Raw genomic sequence first — 19696 nt, 5'->3', positions numbered from 1 at the left:
GCAGCTGGGTTGGTTCATGTTAAGAAATCGAACAGTGAACGAAACGGTAGAATAGGACAGCGCTTAGTTTATGCCGTCCTTTCTTCTGTCCCCGTGCCTTCTCGCCCTGTTGGATGTGATGGGTAGAAATTGTGCACAATAGATTTTGTGTTCCTCTTTATTTTCTGCCACAGTGCATGGTTCACCTTTTGCTAGTGCTTAACAATTTTCGCAGATAGCAGTTTGAACTCGCGAGCGGCTCGGCTCGGTGATGTAAGCGGCCGCACCCGTAGCTTCATTTCCTACCGGCACTGTCGCCTAGTTGGCGCACGGATAATTTTGATATGCTGCCAGCCGATCCGCCTGGACTTTAAAAGCATCGCACGCTCTGTGGAGGCCGAGGTCCTTAATTGCATGCCGGCATTTGCCGCGAGGACTATCGTTGTCAAGCTCAGGAACAGGATCTGCATACGAAGTGACGACTTCGCCCAGCGGTACTTTTAATTTGGACTGCTCCTAGAGCGTACCGCTTGCCACAGGCCAGCAATCGAAGAGTCCACGTTTACGTCATCATTTGCGTTATTTTACCCGTCTACGTAGATGGGGAAACAGTGAATACCAGCGAGGGGGGGGGGGGGAGAGGCGCAGTCTTCAATTTCGAATCGCGATATCTCAGTAAGAATGACAAGACTGCCGTTAAGTCTACTTGAGAGCGGAAATGGCGAAAGCCACTGTCACTAGCAGTACTATCATTATTGTCAACTAAATGCATCGTCATTGTCACCGCTACCACCATAATTGTCAATATAACTTACTGCAGCCTCATTATCATCTCTACTATCATCATTATCATTATCTCTAACTGTATTGTCGTTCCTACCGCGGCTATCATTCCCATGGTAGACAAGGAGAATTATGATCGATTCCTTAATAGGAGTAGGGGTGAACGCGATAGACTGGGAAACGGACGGTTCGGAGTTCGATCCCGGCGGGAGATAGATTTTCGTTTATAATTTCATGCGGTAGATACACCCGGGGGACACATCCTGTGGATGGGCACGAACTTAATCACGCGCCTAGAAAGAATTTTGAGTTAAATCATGTGTCTCTTGCTGCTGGACAAGCGACAACAATGTCACAAAATGGCATACTTTCCGATTTTGCTAACATAACGATTGTGATGGAGCGGTGTTTAGTGCCTCTTGAATGTCCACCACCCGCAGCTTCTAGAATCTCTACGCGGAATTTGTGCAAAAGTAGAGCCAGTTCGACCTAAAATCCAGCTGTCAACTAACAATTTACCTGAAAACTATTAGCTAAAGCTTGATTTCGGCTTCCATTGAAGACTACGGGGAGGGGGGGGGGGGGTATTGATTATCACCCTTCACAGGTTATTTTTCTATCGTGTTTTCCCCTCTGACATTTGTATCTATTTTCAAGCCGAATTGTTCTTCATCTCGTAACAATACTTACGGTATATACCTCCTTCACTCTGGCTGGCTACGTCACGCAGATGCGGCGGCGCGGTCGTCATCAGTGACTCACTCGGTAAGAAAAAAAAAACTTTGCAGCCGCTTTTGCCTACCGTGATTGCGGGTGGTTTATTGCTGCCGAAACTAAAACAGCACCTTGAAGACTAGTTGGGTCGACGTGTCATGTGCTCAAGGGCACTGAAAGGGGAGTTTAGCAATCTTGCACAAGTTTCTTGCCGGCGAAGGTCGCCGTAAACAGTGGGCCACCGCGATGAGGCGCTGGATACCGACACCGGCAAATCAAATATGCGGTGAACACTTTGTCACGGCTAAAACAGATGCTTGGGCAAGTTGGTAATCCATTGAAGGTAGACAGAGCAAAAAAGACGAGGACATAAGAAGTACACAAACGAGCGCTGACTTTCAACTAATGTTTTATTGCTTATTTTTTTAACAGAAGGCAAGGACACTGCTGTTGTCATCCCCAGCTGGAAATATTATGTATCTATGTATATCAGTGTTATTACGCTTTCTTTTGTTGACTATTTCCAGTATATATTTTTCGTGGGACAAGCATTAAAGCATCAGTTGAAAGTCAGCGCTCGTTTGTGTACTTATTATGTCCTCGTCTTTTTTGCACTCTCTACCCTCAATGGGTCACGGTTAAGCTGGAGCTTATTTAACTTTACATCAGAGCGGTATACCTGTTCAAAGGTAGCGAATAATTCGAGTTTGGACTTATTTACGACACGCACTGGGATCCTGGTGCCGGTTTGGTTCGGTTGCGACTGCGCACGTAACATATGTAGGCGAGGCAGCCAGTATGTTGTAAGGCATAGGTTTGTTTCTTCGTTGGACCATGCGTAGATGTGTTTAGCTATAAGTAAACAATTTCACAAACATATTTTGTTTGCTTCGGTAATTGTTCGTATGCGTAGTGAGCAGCTGCGTGAGTGATCTGTGTTTTAATTTCTCTGTGGTTATGTTGCATGGCGAACCTTCTCCGTGTTCACCTCAAATTATTTTAATATATTTCGCGATGAAGGTTGAAACAGTGCATTGAAAGCCGCTGATTTGCTCCATCGGAGCTGCATTTTATATATACCGAGTGGTTTTAGTTATATTTGCAGCGGCTAATTGTGAATATGAGATGTGGGGTAATTCAGCATCGCCGAGCGATATATGTGCTCGTGATTGAGATCGACTCTCCGAGGTTGTTTACATCAACTACGTACTGCATGACACACTGTGATATTTTGAGTTTTTCCTACATTGAGATGCGGCCACGGTGGCCGGGGCTGAACTGCGTCACCCTAACTACGAAACCACCGCTGAGGTTGCAGCTTGTAATTGTAATGGAAGCTAAAAGCGTGAATGCCTGTGATGAAATTGCGATCGTTAACGCCGACAGCCGCCCAGGAACAGAGAAGATACAAAATGCGCGCAGTGTGGTGATTTCAACGAATACCGCAAGCATAAGCAGATCCGCGCGGTGCCAAGGCAAAATGCCCTTCTTAAAGCGGACCTGGCACCTTGCTCCATGGATCATGATTACTTCTGCTGTCACGCCTGGAGTGCTGTGACCCTAACACATGCAAAACCTTTCATTCGTTCCTCTATAGCTTCCTCACATCGACGTATATTCGAATCGTCCACTATGTGGGCCCTTAACCCGAGGGGGTTGGGCAGTACGGCCTCGGCTGCGGGCTTTTGCGGCGTAGCGGTGGCCGGGCGCTGCGTCGCTGCTGTAAGAAATACTACAAAGCAGCAGTGCTCGCTGCCGGCGTAGATGTGGGCAACCATGGGGCATCCGGACTGCAGCCTTCTGACGATGCAGACATTTCGGCGGCAAATTCCAGCAAGATCACGCAGCCTGATGCGCTAAGTCACGAAGCTCAGCTCTAGCAAATTTTAGCTCTCAATTTCATGCGGATTTCGGGCATATTTGTCTTTTATCTCTCTCTCATCAGCCTTCCTTTAGTTCTTAAAAATCTCAATCAGTTTTCGCACTTAACCCTAGTATTTTTCCTGCCATTTTCGCCTCACGCAGGGCAAGCTTAACTGTACGCAATATAAAACAGCGAAAAAGTAAAAAAGAAGTAGAAAAAACCCGCCATGTGTTAATCGTCGAACACAAGTTCAGGCGCTATACAAACTAGACAAAAACGACCAATTAGAAAGGACAACAAAATTACAGCCAAACTGCATAAACATTAAATGCAAAGAAGGTGCGTAGGACTGCTTAAATCTACTTTTACACAGGGGTTCAACGCTAGTGAACCGAATGTGGAGCGAAAGGTTTGGTGGCTACGAGCTACCGAGCGCTACATCGAGCACAACCACACAACCAGCGTTCCGTTAGACGCATCAAGTTCACCGGCTTTCTATGCAGAATCCACTTTCATGCCCTGCGCATGCTATGACGGAAGATGTTTTCCCGCTCCAATCGGTAAGCTTGTCGCGGCGGAGCGCGCATGGGTTGTGCGTAAACTACCCTTCTATTCCTCTCCCCTCCAGCATGTGCACCTGCTAGGATGCCGTTACCCTCCCCCTCCTCTCTGTGGAATGCACCACGTACATGTAGGTACCTTACGAGTCGCTGGTTGATCCACGTGACACAACTGGCGACAGCGAGAGAAAGAGAGAGCGAGAAAGCGGGCGTCAGACCACCACTAGAGGAATCCGTTATTGCGGCCAGAAGTTCTAGGAACTGCAATCGCTAACGAAACACGAAAAGCGTAGAAGGAATAACTTGTACAATAGGAAAAACGAACGATGCAGTTCCAACACGTTGGAAAATTTTCCTTCTGTCGCAGTCTCTTTCCGCTGAGTTCGCTCAATCGCTTGCGTCTGAACCGGCCTTGACACGCCAAAAACGAAGTGATCGTCGTGATGATGCGCATTTCCGAAATGAGGCGCTCAGACCACAAGGCTCCCGCTATAAACCCCGCTAGAAGCCCGGAACGGCTTCCCGGGGGCCCCTCTAGGAGGAGGGCTTTTTGTCGGCTGCCTCAAAAGCTTCCCGTGGGGAGAGGTCTCCGAGGCATCTACGTTGCTCTCTTGGCAACTTCGCGTGTCGAACTCTGCTAGAAGCGTGTGATTGCAGTAGATTGTGGTGGGGTAGGGTGCTCCTTTGCTGTGACAAAACTTACTGCCATCTAGGAAGGAACGATCTTTTTGATTTTCATTGGCTTACCACTACTACATGTTGTTGTTGTCTGTATGTGTTATTGTGGGCCCACTACTTCCGTACGTAGGTTGTGCCGAGTATAATAAAAGATTCTGGACTACGTTTGCGTGGAAGATCATACAGAAGTGAATGGTCGTATGCCACCCTCTCTGTTTATGGGATGCATTATTAGTAAAATTGTTCATAGTAAACTAATATAAAACAGCTGGCATCTAATGTTGCGCAAGAAGTTTTCCAAAAGGAATGAAAATTTTAGTCTATTGTTTTCTTTCCGCCATTTTGAAGTATTGCCTTCGCGTCCGGAATGCGATGACTAAATAGAACAGTCACAATATTTATCGCGCAGGAAACGCATCACGCGAACGATTGCTAATATGCATACTTTGCATACAGATGCATACTTTGATAGACTTATTACCGTAATATCTGGGACTTTGCACTCCTTGAGACTTCTACGCGTGTATAAAACTGCTATTTAAGTGATATTGCGCGCTAAAATTGTTTCATGTAATTTCACACACGCCTGCTTGTGCAGTGCGAAAGCACAACTTTTGATTGTTTCCACTCTGCTGCATTCATAATCATGCGAGATCATTGCGCTGCAAGTTTCCGAAGCAAATTAACATTCTTGGGAAACATGGCATGGCTATAGAAAAACGTGCAAAATAGCTGTTATGTCTTACCTCTCCGACGTAAAGCTCTTCATGACGTTTTGACGTCTTTCGCTTCGCATTCAACTTTTTTTTTCGCAGCAATTTTCATGCATCATTTCCTTTCCTGCCAAGTTCTTGGCGTGCATGATTCGTTAAAGGCACTTGAAATATGCGGCATGTAATTGTTTAGTTTTTATGTATTGCTTAGTATTGCCACGTGCCTAGCGCCGTGCGGCCGCCGTGTTTGGTGCAACAACCGCTTCGTCGTCGTCGGCACCTATGGCTTCAGTCGTCACAGTATGTGCAAACTACAAATTTCGTACTCCTCGCGATTGTTCAAGCACGGTCGCCGTGTGAAGAATGGGCACAGAGAGTTTTTGAAGGTGAGGCTGGAAGCCTTTTGCTCTTTGTCCTTCGTTATGATACTGAGTGAGGTAAATAAAATGCTGTGATTTCATTTTTGAAGTTACTGCAGTCCTCATCTGGGCACCTAGTTAAAACAGAAGGAAGAGCGAGGGTGTGCGTTCTAGACGGTTCCTGTCGTGGCTCTGATGCCTACTTTGTCTCCATGCCCTTATTTTGACTTTGAATTGATGTGATAAGTTGTATGAAATATCCTGGCTGCTTCATCGTCAGCCCGTCTCCGGTTTCCTCGTCTCTTCTCCGTCCCATTCACACTACCCGAATTCCAATTACCAAAAATGCACAATTAACCCGGCGGCGGCGAACGACCGAGGCAGGCGGCGCCGACGCGCTCTCCTTGGCGCGCTCTCCTTGGCGCGCACCGAACCCCTGTGTTCTGGCAACAGTGACAACCCTCTCGTACTCCTCCGCCAGTGTGTATGCGACAGCTTGGGAGGGGACCCTGCCGGCTGGCAGTGCCCCCACACCCCCTCACCGAGAGGCTGCCCCATGTGAATTCTGCATTTAGGGGGTGAAACATTACTGCAAGACTGCGCGCAAATGAATGCAGACAGTCCAGATAGCCGGATACATGTAAAAGACCAAGTTTTCGCCACGGCAACGCGCTAAATTATGTAAAACAATGGAAACAAGGGGCAAAAACGCTGGCCCGGACACTGACAAACAAGACAGTGATTGGAGAGCCTTATGTACAGCCTGCTTCACTGCTGTGCGGAGCGCACCAATCTTTGAAAGTTTAATCAACCGAGGCGACAGTTCTCTGTAAATATCCTGAAGCTCTCGCGTGGGTCGATTTATTTATGCGACACTACGGGCAAACGTTACTTCAATAGCCTAGCAGCAGTGCTGATCGCTATGCAGCTTTATTTTAATCCGATGAGCTCCTAACGCTTTACAGAGTTAAGAGTGACGCATATGTTATGTACAGTTGCCGAACGTGAAATAAAAGAACGAAAGCATTAAAGGAAATAAAATGACCTGAGCCAGACTTTAAGGCGCGGTGCAGAGAACGTCAGAAATGAGGTACGTGGCAAGCCACAGCGGTCGCGTTCATTTAGTTCCGCCGGCGGGTGCTGAAAAGCATTAGCATGCAGAGCCCCTTAAAAGGCAGAGACGAAGGTACACATCAATCCGCGGGCTACGGCTAGAATTCCCACGCAGCTGCATGCGCGTCTGGTCGTGTCGAGAGCGCGCTGTTCTGCTTCCTTCGTCATCGGCCGTGGAATAAGAGTCCCAGTTAGTAGATGAGACCGATAGAAGGGAGGACTTCCCGTAAATCTTTCAGCAAATCTTATCAACGTAGCCAAGCATCGAGTTTTGGTGCTCGTCGAGAAACGGCACTTCCAACGTGGGCCTCCCAGTCATGCACTCGAGCTCCCTAAGGTGCACTGGAGAAGGCGATCCCACAGAGCCACGAGGCGCAGCCGCTTAGTGTAACACATACGAATCTCAACTGCCAGAGACAGTACCACTACTAGGGGCTTTTTTATGTGGCTCTTTTCACAGGCGTTTCTAAGGCGCGCCTCTTACAGGAGCGCCAGCCGCGGTGGCCGCTTTTCGATGTAGGCTAAAGGCGCGCCCCTTTGCTGTGCGATGTCAGTACACGTTAAAGAACACCAAGTAGTCAAAATTTCTGGAGCCTCGACTACAGCTCTCGCATAGTCTGATCGAGTCGCTTTGGGACGTTAAACCGCAACACCAAACTAGACCTTTAAACCTACGAGAATCAAGTACGCAGCCAGGATGCATAATAAATCGAAAGGAGGGAAAGGTGGGGGAGTTTCCAAACTGTTTAAGGAAACCTGACAAACCATTAGTCTGCTTTACATATTTTGTACTGAATCTGTTGTACCAAACTTCTACTTAAGAACTGAACGTTATCATAAGGGTATTTAAGGTCCTCTGAATTCTCTATTTTGATAAAATAAATCACTTAATATGGCGAAAGAAAAAGGTGTTTATCCAACACACTATTAGGATATTAGCTTTAGTATTCCCTTTTTTCTCAATCACTGTGAAGTTTTGCACAGCCGTTTTTTTTTTTTGCGCAATTCGTCTCCATTAATTACCAAGTGAGGCAATGAAAACGACACTGCGCCTACTGAAGACCTATTTGTTGCATCTGGTTGATTCCTTCATTGGAAAGGAAAACTGCAGGTTATAGATTGCGCATCTCTTCATAAGAAGGCATTCTAAAATCTACACTTCCAAGAATTTACATCCTCCTAAGCAGAATAGATTTAAATTTCCAATTACGTGCTTATGACGTTGGCATTTAGGATGAACTAAATGTCTTTTCTATTTTTTTTCGTATGATTTATTTTGTGCTTGGTTTTCCATCTATTGTTGACCTGTAAACTTCTTGTTGTCCAATGCATAAAGAAATGTTCGAATTAGTTCCAATATTGGGAACTTCACAAATTTCTGGAGGAAAAAATTTGCGCGCGTAAAACAAAAAACAAATAAGAAAAATCACCCGAATCACCCGTCTGTGCCTTTTTCCTGTTCCCATACATAAACATAACAGTATACGCCTACAGCTCAGTGGATAAATAACGTCCGCGAAGTATAAATGTCTTAATAGTAGTTCATTCATGTGGCAAACTTGCGTAACTGATTGCGTCTAAAATCTAAGTGAGATCCCTCGGATTTATAAAGTTTTCTGAATTTCTCATGTGTACATCTTCTCTTGCATAGCGTGGCATAAAGAAAAAGAAATCTATATGCAACGAGTTATTCGGCAGACCACGTGCAGAAAGCATTTCAAAAAAAACAATTAGCTGCTGGATTAACTTTAGTTAACCCTGGAGAGAACTGAAAGCTTTTGGCACTAGGATTAAAAAGTGCCACATGTTATATTTCTCGTAACATCTGCAGTTTATCGTCAGAAACGTCGTTGCTTTAGTGATTACTCGGATCAAGTTATTTCGATTGCATTGAATGCAATATGAAAGGTAGCCATTTATAAACTGCTAGGCATATATAAGAAGTGCATAAAACCTGCATCGAACAAGTTCATACGTTGAACGCCGGAAAGCAGCTCTATTAAATTTCACTTATTGCCAAGTAATACTGGGCTGGTTCCATTACATATGTGTTGGCCGCGAAGAGCAGGAGCACGTATACTGTAAAACCGACCTCCACCCTCCCCTCATTTACGCGAATATCAACAATGTCAAAACCACCAAGATATCGCCCACCCGTAGAAAACAAAAACAGGGGGCCCAGCAATCTGCGAAAAATTTGGTCCAGAATTCGCGACGTCAAAAAAGAAAATACGCAGAGAGAGAGAGAGAGAGAGAGAGAGAGAGGACGCAAAGAAGCTTTTTGTTCACTACTCTCGAATTTTCCAGACCCTATGTAATATCCGCTAGAGCGCGCATTCATCTTCGCTGCCGAGCACGAACGTGCAGACGTTTTTTTGTTAACTGTTCCACCCAACGGTAATTTTCCTTTCACACCAATCCTCTCGCCCAACGCGGCTTTATATACGATGCAACGAGCGATTAATTGGATCTGTTCCCTCGACAGCAACTGGCGTTCATCACTGCCAGTCACCATGATTGATTCAGTTCAGTTCAGTTCAGTCGTTCAGTCGTGTCCGACTCTTCGTGACCCTATTGACCATGTCACGCCACGCTTTCCGGTCTTTCACTATATTCCTAACATCACATAACTTCATCTGCAGTGCCTCGAGGATGCCATCTAACCATCGCGTTCGCTGCCTACCCCTTCTCCGGCGACCCTCAACCTTTCCCAACATCAAATCTTTCTCCAGCGACTCCTCTCTTCTCATCAGATGACCAAAGTAGCTGAGCTTTAACTTTAGAATTTTACCCTCCAATGAGCAGTCGGGGTTTATGGTCGACAATATTGACTGATTTGATCTTCTGGCAGTCCAAGGAACTCTCAAGAGTCTTCGCCAGCACCACAATTCAAACGCGTCAATTCTTCGGCGGTCAGCCTTTTTCACAGTCCAACTCTCGCATCCATACATCACAACTGGAAAGACAATAGCACGAGTTATACGGATCTTGGTTGGCAGACTAATGTCTCTGCTCTTTACTAGGCGGTCAAGGCTAACCATTGCTCTCTTTCCCAGAAGCAGGAGTCTCCTAATTTCATGGCTGCAGTCTCCTTCCGAGGTAATCTTGGAGCCCAAGACGAGAAAATCTGTCACAGCTTCCACTTCTTGTCCCTAGTTGCTCCAGGACTTGATAGGGCAAGGCGCCATGATCTTTGTCTTTTTAATGTTCAGTTTAAGCCCAAACTTCTCACTCTCTTCTTGTACGCGCATCAGAAGTCTCTTGAGTTCCGCTTCACTTTCTGCCATTAAAGTGGTATCATCCGCATATCTAAGGTTGTTGATACGTTTTCCAGCAATCTTCACTCCAGCTGAAGACTCGTCCAGACCAGCCTTCCTCATGATGCACTCTGCATATAGGTTAAATAGGCAGGGCGACAGTATGCAGCCTTGCCTCACTCCTTTCTCAATCGGAAACCAATCAGTAAGACCATGCCCAGTTCTGACTGTGGCCTCTTGCCCTTCATACAGGTTCCTGAGGAGACAGATCAGGTGAATTGGAACTCCCATCTCTTGGAGAGCTTGCCACAATCGGCTGTGATCTACGCAGTCAAACGCTTTCGCATAATTAATAAAGCAGAAGTAGATGGGTTTCTAGAACTCTCTTGCTTTTTCCATGATCCAGCGAAGGTTGGCAACTTGGTCTCTAGTTCCTCTGCCCTTGCGAAACCCAGCTTGCACGTCCGGAAGCTCCCGATCCACATACTGCTGCAGCCTACCTTGGAGGATTTTCAACATCACCTTGCTAGCATTCGAAATAAGCGCGATCGTGCGGTAGTTGGAACAATCTTTGGCACTGCCTTTGTTTGGAATGGGGATGTAAACTGACCTCCTCCAATCCTGTGGCCACTGCAGGGTTGTCCAAATCTTCTGACATAATGTATGCAGAATGTTAACAGCGTCATGGTTGAGGTTTTGAAGCAACTCAGCTGGAATGGTATCAATTCCGCTAGCTTTGTTCTTAGCAAGGCTGGCTAAGGCCCATTCAACTTCACTCTTCAGGATGCCCGGCTCGAGATCTGTGATCACAACCGTCTTATGTTGGGTTTGCACATTCGGGTCCTTCTTGTACAGTTCTTCAGTGTATTCCTGCCACCTCTTCTTTATCTCTGCGGCTTCAGTGAGGTCCTTGCCTCGTTTGTCCTTTATCACGCCCATCTTAGCACAGAAGCTTCCTTTGATATCTTTGATTGTCTTATACAGAGCTCTTGTGTTCCTTAATTGGCTGTTGTCCTCAACTGCTTGGCACTGTATGTTCAGGAAGGCATTCTTATCTCTCCTTGCTATTTTCTGAAAATCCGCATTGAGAACCTTGTATCTTTCTCTTTCCCCCATAACTTTTGCCATCCTCCTTTCGTCAGCTATTTGCAAAGCCTCTTCAGATAACCAGCTTGCTTTCTTGCGTTTCTTTTGCTTTGGAACTACCTTAGCAGCAACTTCTTGTATTATATCACGAACATCAGTCCACATCTCTTCGGGCTCTTTGACTTCTAGATCTAATTCTTGAAATCGATTCCTCACTTCCACAGCATATTCTAATGGAACTTGATCCAGATTATACCTGAAAGGTCTTCTAGTTTTCTACGTTTCCCTCAATCGAAGCTTAATCTTGGCAACAAGAAGCTGATGATCGGTGCCACAATCGGCCCCAGGCCTTGTTTTTACTGCTTGTATAGCGCTTCTTCATCTCTGTCGGCAAATAATATAACCGATCTGATTCCTGTACAGACCGTCCGGCGAAGTCCATGTGTACAGGCGCCTCTTGTGCTGTTGAAAATGAGTATTCGCTATGGTCAGGTTGTTTTCTTGACAAAACTCTACTAGCCTCTGCCCAGCTTCATTTGGCTCGCCAAGATCGAACTTGCCTGTAATTCCGGATATTTCTTCACTCCCTACCTTAGCATTCCAGTCTCCTATGAGAAAAACGACGTCTGATGATGGGGTGCGGTCTAAAAGGCATTGTAGGTCCGCATAAAATCTCTCAACGTCAGCTTCTTCAGCAGTAGTGGTCGGTGCATAGACTTGGATAACTGTTATGTTCAAAGGGTGACCTTGGATCCGAAGTGAAATCATTCGGTCGTTTTTGGGGTTCTACCCTAGCACTGCTTTGCCCATTCTTCTGTTTACTATGTGAGCGACCCCATTCCTTCGCTTGGATTCGTGCCCACAATAAAAGACATAATGGTCGCCGGAGTTAAATTCTCCCATTCCGGTCCATTTGAGCTCGCTGATGCCCAAGATATCAATGTTCAATCTGTCCATTTCTCGCTTGACGATATCCAGTTTACCTTGCGTCATAGATCTTACATTCCATGTTGCTATGTGATACATCTCCTTGCAACATCGGACTTTCCGGTCGCTTCCCGACACATCCACAACTGAGCGTCCTTTTGGCTTTAGCCCAGCCGCTTCATTCGTCCTGGAGCTACTAGGAATCGCCCTTTGTTCATCCTCAGTAACATATGGGACGCCTTCCAACCTGGGGGGCTCATCTTCCGGCGCCATATCATTAATGGTATTGTTTCTGGCCATAGGGTTTTCTTGACAGGAAATACTGGAGTGGGTTGCCATTACCTTCTCCAGTGAATCACATTTTGTCAGAACTCTCTGCCGTGACCTGTCTACCTTGGGTGGCCCTACACAGCAGAGCTCACGACTTCATCGAGTTTCGCAAGCCCCTGCGCCACGACAAGGCAGTGATCCATGAAGGGGACCGACGCTCGACCATGACTGATAAACGGTGTCAGAAGTGGGGTGCGCCTGGAGGATGCGCACCGCAGTGAGCACGACTGATAGGCTATAGACAGCGTCAAGTCAGACGCCGTTACGCATATCCAAGATGGTGGAAAAACTGGAAGCTATTCAGGCGGTGATTTGAACTGTTCCTGAAAACAACGGAATGCACTGAAAATCCACGTTGCAGATCAAGGAGTCGAGTCGCGGAAATACATCACGAGGACAATTTCGACTGTCAAGACGTCTCGTGCGGCGCCGTCGGCACAGGCCGCGATTGGCACGTCAAAGTAACGAACGGAACAAGAGAGGTGCGGATGAAGTTGGACACAGGATCTCTAAGGACCGAAAGTCGAGCGTCGGCCCCATTAAATCCAGCTTGGCAAGTCTGGGCTCATATAATGATGGCATCATTAAGCATCGTGGCTTAGTCTCGGCACCTTTCTTTATCGGCGACCGAACAATTTAACCGACTTCTTCGTGATAAAGAAGGATTAGCAGGCTATCCTGGAACTTGATGCGAGCGAATGCCTTGGGCTACTTCATTGAGAAATAGGCACTGTGGCGGAAAGTGGAGATGTCTTTGTAGAATTCCTTTAGCTCTTTCAAGGAGCGGGACACATCAACCGCGAGTACGAAATAGTACTGCAAGAAAACGCTGTCCCAACTGCACAGCCGGCGCGAAGAGATTCGAAGGCGATGCAGCAACCACTTCGGGACGAGTTGACACGGATGAAGCTATAGCACATAGTTCAAAAAGTCGGCGAGCCAACGAACTGTGTAAGTCCCCTCGTTATTGTTCGGAAGAAAGGTGGCAAACTATGGGTTTGCAAGGACCCAAGGGGGATACATGCATCTCTAAAGAGGAAACGTCAAATGTATGTATGTATGTATGTATGTATGTATGTATGTATGTATGTATGTATGTATGTATGTATGTATGTATGTATGTATGTATGTATGTATGTATGTATGTATGTATGTATGTATGTATGTATGTATGTATGTATGTATGTATGTATGTATGTATGTATGTATGTATGTATGTATGTATGTATGTATGTATGTATGTATGTATGTATGTATGTATGTATGTATGTATGTATGTATGTATGTATGTATGTATGTATGTATGTATGTACGTACGTATGTATGCATAACTTTATTAAGGAGCCGGCAAACGACGGGTAAAAGCGTCGTGACGCTGGCCAAGCGTTGACCCGGGGTTATGCCCTACTCTGCACTACCTCATTTGGCCCGTTTGTGGTGGGTTGTGAGGCTAGTGCTTTTCGAGCGCACCCCGAGCCTGCTGGACGGCCCATAGATGAATGTCCTTGTCTGTATTTTGCACAGCACTTTGAAGTCCAGGCGGGTATGTCTTGGATGCAGCTTCGGTCGGGAACCTGGCACAGTCCCACATGATGTGCCATTGATCCGCCGAACCCACTTAACATACACTGCACATATCACTCGTGTAGATGTCTGGGTGGAGGACGTGTAGCACTGCCGGGGCGAGGAGTGACCCGATTTGCATTTGCCTTAGGATGACCGCCTCCTGCCGGGTGAGCCGCCGGCATTCTCCATCGAGCTAGGCGGTAACATTTCGTCCCTTCCTCGTAACTAGTCATTCGGTCTTTTGTTTTTAACCACCACTCGGAACGGTCCCTTTCAGGGGCGCGGAAAGTAAGCGCTCGCACCGCCGAATGGGCCGTCTCGTTGCGATGCGGTGAGGATGCACAATCTCCCGCGTGCGCCGGGAACCACTTGATGTGGATAGTGTTGCCGCGGTCTAGGAGCTGGAGCTTACTGATGATGGCGGCCGCCGGCGCTCACACTCGTCCCTTGGAAAAGTTGCGCACAGCGTTCTTCGAGTCGCTGAGCACGGTGCGACACTCGGCCTCTGGGATCGCCAGAGCGATGGCAACCTCCTCGGTGTGCACCGTGCACCGCACGCTCGCTGTCCTCTTGATGCCGGTAGCCGCCGCAACGGCCACTGCCACGAATCCTTCTCGCTTGTATTCCGCGGCGTCCACGTACCGGGCGTGCGGGTCCTGGGCATGTTGCTCGACGGGGACTTTGACCCGCGCCTGCCACCGTTCTTGGCTGTACTCGGGGTGCATGTTCTTCGGGATGGGGTTCACGTGGATGTGGGCCCACGCTTCATCGCTGATTTCGCACATTTGCTGACTGGGAGCTCGGGGATTGTAACCCAGGGACGTCAGTATACTACGGCCTGTCTTGGTGGTAGAGAGGCACTCCGTTTGCGCAGTGAGCTGCGCCTCGGCTATTTCTTCTAAGGTGTTATGGACGCCGATCTGCAGGAGCCGAGCTGTACTCGTGGTCCCCATTAATCCCAGCGCCGTCTTGTAAACCCGCCTGATCAGCGTGTTTATCTTTGTCCTGTCAATGACCTGCCAGTTGAGGTAGGCCGCAACATAGGCCATGTGACTGATTACGAATGACAGGACGAGGCGCAGAACGCCGTCTTTCACGCATGCCTGCCCGTCGTGCCGAGACTCGGTGTATGAGCCGGATGGCGTCCTTTGCCTTGGTGGTAATCTTTCTGATGGCCTCGTCGCTGCGCCCGTTCCATTTTAGTAGCAGGCCCAGGACCCTGATCTTCGGAACTTCGGGGATGCGCTGCCCCGATGCAGTCACGATCTTTATGTGATCGCGCTCCCGAGGAGGAGCGCACTTCCGTCCCTGTCGTAATGGTGTGAGGACGAGAAGCTCGGATCAAATGCCCCGCCAGGAAGACATCGAGGCTAAATTTACAGGCGCGGAGTTTTTCCCTTGTCTCGACGCGGACGCCAGCTCCCATTATTTTCCGCTAGGTCAGCCTTCATCAAAACTTTCCATGTTTGCAACACCCTTTGGCCGCTACTTCTTCCTCCAGCTGCCGTTCGGCATTGCATTTGTTAGCGAAGTATTTTAGAAGGCGTCAAACGAGATTTTCGACGACATACCAGGCGTACGCGTGTACGTAGACGACAGGCTAATTTGGGGAACTGATAAGGCGAAGCATGACCAGCGGCCTCATAAGGCGCTGAGAGCAGCGCAGTCGGCAGGTTGACGTTTAAGGCACAAAATGTCAGATTGTTGTGCAAGAGATATAGTTTTTGTACAATATCACCAGCAGCAAAGCAATTTGACTAAATCCGGCCTTATTCGTCAATCTAGGGCAGATACCAAGGCCCGGCAACAAGCTAGGATTTCAAAGGTTGCTGGGCGTGGTTAATTACTTCAGCAAAAACTTGGCATTACTAGGCCAGAAAACGGCTGCTTTGCGATCTCTTATCAACCAGGATGCAGTATTTGACTGGACACACAATCATGATAAAGAGTGGGGAGACATACGCAGATCTCTAAGTGAGAAACCGCTACTTAGAGGTTTTGATCTATGCAGGATAAGCAAAAGTATTGGATCCGCTCTCCCGCAGAATTACGAGGGCGGCTGGAGACCAGTGGCTTACGCATCTAGAGGTCTGAAAGATACAGAGCAGTGATATTCTCAGATAGAAAAAGAGGTTCTTGTCATTGTGTTTGCATGTGAGAAGTTCTCCCACTTGATTTACGATAATTCGCTGCTGCTTGAAAACGACCGTAAGCCACTGATTGATATTATTGCCAAGGAAGCTAAAGCCGATATGCCACCGAGGGTGCAACGCTTTTATTGCGAAAGCAATACTACTTTCACTTTCAAACCTTTGCGGTGCGACGGCGGTGCACATGAAATGACCTTTCGCATGACCATCTGTGTGACGTCACGCCTCAAAGCTGGGCGACCAACTCGCGCCGTCCGTGAGAGACGGCGGCCTAACTCCCGCTCTCTCCACCAGGAGCGCCACAGGTGTTATGACGTCACGCCTCAAAGCTGGGCGACCAACTCGCGCCGTCCGTGAGAGACGGCGGTGCGCATGACTACGATGCCGCCTACTGCTAAGGATGCTTTCGCAATCTGCCGGGCTTAACCAAGCTAAGCCTCTGCCAATTGTTTTTCTTGGGGCTTCTTAAGTATGGTTATAACCTGTTGTTTGTCCGCGGAAAACAGATGGAGCTATTAGACATGTTATCGTGATCATCGGGCGCTGGCGACGTAACTGCGGTGGATACCGACGGCGTCGAAGTTCATGCTGTCAGCGTCATGGTAGCACGTTTGAGTGAATAGTCGACGGCTCGACTAGCACGGGAGACTGCGTCGGATCCATACCTCAAGGTGGCCTGCAGCATATTATGCAAGGAAAACCTACCACAAACAAGTGGCTTCTGAGCTGTCGATAACTGACGGGATATTATTGAAAGTTACGAAGGTTGTGGTTCCCGCAAGATGCGACCAGAAATTTTAAAACGTGTGCATAAGGGTGATATTGGTACAACTAAATGCAAATCAAGATCAAAATAGCATGTATACAGGTAGGCCTCAACCATGATATTGTTGCGTGGAAGATTGTTACGTGGAACAATATTGAAACTCTGATCTAAAATGCGCAGGTTGTAGACACCATGCTTGTTTATGTTAATTTTGTACATCACGTTTCATGTAATTTTGCTTGTATTTTTAACATGTGATGACACTATCTAATGGTTTGACGATGTTTTGATGATGTCCCCCCTCTTCTCCTATGTAATGCCCACTTGAACCTTTAGGGTAATAAAATGAAATGAAATATAGCCAGCCATCGGTACCACTACTGATTCGCCCTGCCCCGATTCGCGTATGGTTTCGTGTTGGAATTTCCAGTAGGCAGGGATATTCAACTTGTGTGCGTACGATGCAACGTCAAACTTTTCAGAAGTCGAGGTGCTGCATGGGACTACGGATGCTTCGGTTATCGAAAAGCTAGGAGCAATGTTTTCAATATACGGCATTCCCGTCGAGGTATGCACGGACAACGGGCCCCATTTTTCTAGTCACGAAAAATTACGACATCCATCACGTGACGTCGAATCCGCAGTTTCCAAGATCAAATGGTCTGACCGAAAAAGGAGTGCAAACTGTCAAACGAATTTTAAAGAAAACCTTAGAGGCTAACGAGGACTTCTGGCTTGGTACTGGCTTACAGGGCAAAGCACTTAGAGGTTGGTCGATCTCCGGAGGAGCGTCTTCCAGGACGCCGCCTGCGGACCCCGCTGCCTGACCTTCGGGAAGAACCAATCAAGGAGGGGAGGAAGCGCAAACAGACAAACATTAATCACGCTTGCCTCCGCGCCTGCCCAAGGATGACGTGGTACGCGTAAAGAAGGGCCCATGGTCACGCAAGGCCAGAGTGCTAGGACCAACAGTGCCGAGGTCCTATTGTGTTCAGACGGCAGACGCTAAGCTGCTATGGTGAAACCGATAACTCTTACTTAGAACGAGAGTACTTCTAACCCGAAGCATCGGAGGATGAATCTATTGACAACTCGGATGATGCAAGCACAACGACTGATCCTCAGCTGTGGTCTACAAACGTGCCACTACCTGCGATAGCATTGAGGCAACCGTTGCCAATCTTAAGAACACAGAGGCACGTTAGACCGCCGGAAAGCTCGTACTAGGCGGGGAACTTTGAACAATTCAGCAAGTGATGGCGAAACAGTTTTTCAAGTGAACTGCTCATTGAGAAGGAGGATGTATCATATCTGCTCGTGTTATCAATTATCTTCACTTACGAGCACAATCGTGCCAACGTTTCTTTTCCTGACAACTGTTCTTCCCATCAGCTCCTTTCAAACTAACCCTTTCGCCTAATATGGCTTTATACATGATGAATAAGCGGTTGCTGGGATTCGTTCCCGCAACATGAAGTGGTGTAAATCACCCCCCCCCCCCCCGTCTATCATCATTACTGATACAGACCCCAAGCTCACGCGACGGTCGGGCGGAAGGAAAGCGATCCTGATAACGAAGTGAAGCCTTTGTTGTTTCGCAAGCGCGATGATGCCGTACCGTGATATGCAGCGCCGAAACAGGTGTTGTCGCGACTCGGTTGCCAAGACTACGCTTGGATAATGGCGCCGCACCTATATATGCAGCAGTGTGGAACTGCCCTCGCGCTCCGTAGCAGTGGATTTCACGGACGGTGAACCATTGCTTCATGAGGCTTGCAAGCAGGATAACATCCCGTGATTAAGTTTATTGCGTCTCTTGTAAATTATACATGATAACAAAACAATGCCTATTTTCTACCTTTTCCACTTCCTTTTTTCACCGAGACATTTCTCAGTTCCCTTTTTTTATGAATTTCAGGAGGCAGGTGTGCGGCCGGTGACTAGGAATAATGCTACAGAGAAAGAAAAAAAACGGACTGTAGAATATGACTCTATACCGAGCTAGTTCTATAGGGTCTGTTCTGTCTGCAGGGTAAGCTTATATGCCATGAAAGCACAAAAAACGTTCCTTTAAAATTTAAATTAGATATTTTACTCAGGCAATCCCTTATAAAAATTGGAACATCATTTGAGTTCAATGTGAACTCAAAAAAGTCAGAAGGAAGCAACTTCCTCTGAACTGAGAATTGGCTACTGATTTTGAATTCACAGTGAATTAACTTTCTCTGACCATCCTGTGAATTTCCTGTGAATTTCCTTTGAGCTACCAGTGAACAGACCGTTGTCAGTTTGAGTTGAGTTCACAGGCAGTGGCCAATTATTGGTTCAAAGGAAGTTCGAAGGAATGATGACTATGGGATATTTGGTGGATGTTCGAAGGAAGTATGTTCAGACTTAAACATTTGTTTGTATGAGCTTATATTTATTTGAATAGATGTACTTCCTCTGTTTAGGCCTTGCAATTAGGCCTGCTTTCGAAGACCCTGTGACAAAAAATCGGATCACTGCCCACAATCCTAGTGCAAACATGCGCAACTGCCGGTGACCACCTTGGCCAGTACTCCATTGAGCTAGCAGGTGTAGGCTGCAAAAAGAAAAAAAAGCATTAGAAGCATGACTGCAATGAACAAGCTAGAGTCCATCCATCCTTCCTTAGCTTTTGTAAATTAAATATACAGAGCACGGACAGTGTGAGCGCCATGCAGGCACTACAGCATTATGCATTAAGGCAAGCATTATGGCCCTCACCATCACTGAAAAGTCAGCTATTTGGACAATATTTCAGAATGCTCTTGCATCACATGCACAGGCTATGAGCTTGAGGACTTACAGATAACAGCATCCAATCTTG

The 19696-nt window shown here is 47.1% G+C and overlaps 1 protein-coding gene across 1 annotated transcript in view; it reads right to left on the bottom strand.

The window, feature by feature from the left end:
* Positions 1-19696, bottom strand: part of LOC146184793 (luciferin 4-monooxygenase-like) — an 84708-nt gene that overhangs the window by 54153 nt on the left and 10859 nt on the right. The window lies entirely within an intron of this gene.

This window comes from Amblyomma maculatum, chromosome 7 (genome assembly GCF_055883805.1).
Source record: "Amblyomma maculatum isolate TAMU_Amacu chromosome 7, ASM5588380v1, whole genome shotgun sequence".
In the NCBI taxonomy this organism is placed as follows: domain Eukaryota; kingdom Metazoa; phylum Arthropoda; class Arachnida; order Ixodida; family Ixodidae; genus Amblyomma; species Amblyomma maculatum.
Note: the sequence above shows the minus strand (reverse complement) of the source record. Positions and strands in the feature narration are given on the sequence as shown.